The sequence below is a fragment of the Apis dorsata genome, unplaced genomic scaffold, assembly GCF_000469605.1.
Source record: "Apis dorsata unplaced genomic scaffold, Apis dorsata 1.3 scaffold_365, whole genome shotgun sequence".
NCBI classification, from domain to species: domain Eukaryota; kingdom Metazoa; phylum Arthropoda; class Insecta; order Hymenoptera; family Apidae; genus Apis; species Apis dorsata.
In genome coordinates, this window is record NW_006263630.1 from 538,395 (window position 1) to 542,336 (window position 3,942).

At 38.0% G+C, this 3,942-nt stretch overlaps 1 long non-coding RNA gene across 1 annotated transcript in view; it reads left to right on the plus strand.

Annotated features, from left to right (window-relative positions):
• The first annotated feature begins 2,671 nt into the window (after window positions 1-2,671).
• LOC102673208 overlaps window positions 2,672-3,942 on the plus strand; it is a 10,176-nt gene continuing 8,905 nt past the window's right edge. Inside the window, exon 1 of the long non-coding RNA XR_422195.2 lies at window positions 2,672-2,682. This is a non-coding gene — a long non-coding RNA (uncharacterized LOC102673208). The remainder of the gene's footprint in view (window positions 2,683-3,942) is intronic.

Genomic DNA, 3,942 nt, shown 5'->3' on the forward strand with positions numbered 1-3,942 from the left:
AATGAGTTTTTGTTTTTCTTCTTGTTTTTCTTAAAGGCATTAGAGGGATCGAAGGAGAAAGGTTAAGGAAGGAATTTGATATAAAATTCGGTTATATAAATTAATTTTTTTAAATTAATATTGTGAAATGTATTCCTTTTTTTTTTCTTTCTTGATCTAAGATGCTTTAGGATGGATATAAGTGAAGAAAGATCGAAGGAAAAAGTTTTTGTTTTATTTTATTTGAAATTGTAAGCCTTTTTTTCTCTCTTTTGAATTTTAAGAGAAAAATATAATGAATGTGCTTTCCGTTTGTGGTTTATCGTATTGCGAAAGATTTTAAGTTTGCTTTTGCTACATCTGTTTAATAGAACATCGTAGAAAGGAGATCTTTCAAAGAGTACCATAAAGAGCGCAGACTAACGAGAGAAGAATTAATTAGCGCGAATAAAGACGGTTTTGTATTAGTTTCTTTTCTACTTATCTAATTAGGATGAGTGAGTCAGAGCGATTCAGAAATTCGTAATATCGAGTATGTCCGTGTTTGGTGTTCCAGATCTACTTGACGATCGATAATTTATATTTTCTCTACTACTCTTCTAATTGTAGAATTGTAGAACGAATCAGAGATTTATATCTTCAATTTTTTTTTTTTTACAAAACATTTTCTGTTTTACAATCCAATATGTTACCAAGACTATATAAAAATCCTTAAAATTTCCTAAATTTATTATTTTTAACAAAATTCAAATCTTCAAACTTCTAAGTTCTGTTCTTCTTTTCAAAATTACATTTAAATATCTAAACGGCTTCTTTTCGTATTCTAATCGTCAAATCTCATCAGAAATTAACTCGTCACATTTCATCGTAATTCTTACTTACTTCTTCTTCGTTTCTTTCATGATTTCTCTCTCGCCTCCGTCCACAAAAACGCAACAAATCGAGCGAATCGTTCTTTTCGAGCGCGAGGAGACGAATGTACGTCGAATCGTCGAATCAACTGGCGTTCACAGTGATGGATCGATCCATCTACGTTCGTACGCGATAGATCTCGTGGAAGATTGCAAGAAGGGAGAAACACGATACGATTGCGTTATCTTTCTAATGGACTCGAGACGAGCACAGTTTACAGCTAGTTTTATCGGAATCGTCGTCGATTTATTAGCCATCTCTTCGTATCTATCTCTTTTCCCTCAGTCTTTAATAGATTTATGGATTGTATATATATATATATATATTCAAGTATTCATTTGTCCACCTGTTCGACTCCTTGGGGGGAAAAACTTGATGCACGGTTATACCATGTTGTAACTCGTTAAACTCTTGTAGTACTCTTTACCTTCCCCGAGTACCTTCGTAAAATTAGTGTTTATATGCCTTTGTCAATGATGCCGTCCGACGTTTAACCATATATTTTTGGAATATTTTATTGAATGCTATGTATTAAACAGGAACTGTTTAAAGAAAACGAGCCATTGTTTCGTTTCGAATCAATTGACGCGTTCGTTTAACAACTTCCCACAGGAATTATTATCCTCGTTTAAGAAAAAGAAAAATTACTCGAAGAATTTTCCATTTAAAGAAAATTGAAACCAATTTTCGAAAATCAATTTTATACCATATTTAATTTTTTTCAGGCAATTTCGTTCGATTCAAATACCCGTTTCGATCTTCCAATCAACTAAACAACACGTCGCAACAATAATTCATTCTAATTGCATAACGAAAATTACGAATACATCCACATCCTCGTACAAATACTCCTCACTCTCGTGGAGGATTAGAAAAAAAAAAAGAAGAAAAATTCTCTGTTGTCAAACTCGTATGTATGTATTTGATCTACGATCTCTGAGACGGATATGGTCGCAACGAATGCGTAATTCTCGTTGTCGAAGATGACGAAGGAGACGAGGAAGGACGCACGCACGTACACTGTGGCGAAGTGCATTCGTCGAGTACGTAGACGGGGAGTAGGGGGCGGTGGAGGACGACGAAGAGGAGGAGGAGGAGGTCGAGAAGGGGAGTAGGAAGGCATAATGGTGGTGGTCACATGCCCCCCGGCAACTTTCTTGCCTCGTCCGCGGGAGAAAAGCAAAGAAAAGAGACGGGAGAACGATGGACAGGACAGAGACAACGCGGTCGCGATGAAGGAAGATGAAAATAACGCGATGTTTTTGTATCATATGATATATATATATATACAGCCAGTGAGAGCCCGAGGCGTCCACCAGGATGTAACGAGGAGAGTCCGAGTGTTGCCCGTGGCTCCATATATTTTAGGGAGAAGTGTCTCTCCCTCCCTCCTTTGCCCTCTGGTTTGGCCCTACGTGTCTTTGAAACGGGTCGTGTCGTGCCCAAGGCGAGAACCTCCTCCTGTCTCTTTCCTCCTTTTCTCTCTTCCACAATTCTTTTCTTTTCTTTTCTTTTCTTTTCTCTTTTTTTCCTTTTCCTTCCTCTCTCGTCCTTTCATACTTCTGTTAATGCTAGAGAACCGCGATACAAGTCCTCGTCCACGCCAGTCAAGGCAATTAAATCGCGTGTTACGTATACGTTTCTTTTTGCGCGCATCTCGTTTCATATGTGAATGCTGGAATATTATTTAATGGATGTAAGACGTCAGGTTTACATGGAGCTTACTGAAATCGATATTTTATTGCTTGTCTTTCCCCTTTTAATAAAGCATCCTACGTGATTTCTTTCGATGTCCACTTTTGAATGAATGGAGAGAGAGGGAGAGAAAAAGTGTAATAATCAGTCATTCGTAGAATCTTTGTCTCTGAACGAAAAAATTTTTCGAGTTCGAGGATCCAGCTAAGTGTTTTCCTTTTTATTTGCCGATGTAACGATGACGATCGTGCATCGTTCTCACAGATGCTATTTTAATCCCTGATTCCCGAATGATCGAGGAAACGATTGATGAGTCGAGTCTGGATCGGTGGACCGAAACTAAAGACATCAAGTGCCAAGAAAGAGCGGAGAGGGCGAGTGCGTTCGACCCCCTGGAACGCTCCAAATGGTTAAAAAACGTTGAGAGAACGACTTCCAGTGGTCCGTCCAATGAAGTCACGAAGCATTAAATCCGATTTGCAGGATACAGTTCGCGAAGAGCATTAAAAAGTATCCCCTGTGGGGGACCACTGTCTCTCAAATCCCTTCTGAAATTTCTCTTCTGAAATTCGAAACGAGCTGCGTATGAAATATTAAGAGTGATAAAAACTTGATGGTCGTTTAATCATCTCCTTTTCTCGTTTAAAAAAAGAGAGATCTATCAATTTTGTGCATCCATGCAATCTTATTCAAATTCAAATCTATCGGCAGAAGATGAAACATTTAATATAAATGCAACAAAATAAATTATTAAATTAGACTCTGGCCTGATTCGAAGCTTAAGCATCCATTGAAATACACGGATACTCGTGGATACTCGTAGATTTATCGAATAAAATTTTACTCCACTCGAGCGTCCACCCCCTTCCTTCCTCTCTTTCCTCTACTTTCCTCGTCCACCAGTAATGGGTAAAATTATTATTATAAATTTAATAATTAAAGTTACGAGTAAAGTCAATTCCATAAGTTACTTCAATAATTTATTGTTCAAAACATAATAATAATAATAATCAGTCGAGAATTAAATCATATCGACTGATGATAGGCGAACGAATAAATTAATTATTTAACCATTTTAACAAATAATTTCACTCAAAAATGACTTCACTCGAAATCTTTTAACTAGTTTTCGACTTTTTCAACGGGTTTAACGGGTCAACTCCGCTCGCCCACCGTTGATGCGCACCGACGCGCTGTGCACCACGTTCTCGCTTATATACGTGGAACGTAAAAGAAGGAAGGTGGCGAACTCTTTCTCTTTCTCTTCGGCTGGTTACGTGACCTCTTGTGGGTGTATGTTTAACCTTTTCGATGGCAGTCGGCAAAGAGAGGAGTATGGTCCCCTTGCCCCCCGCC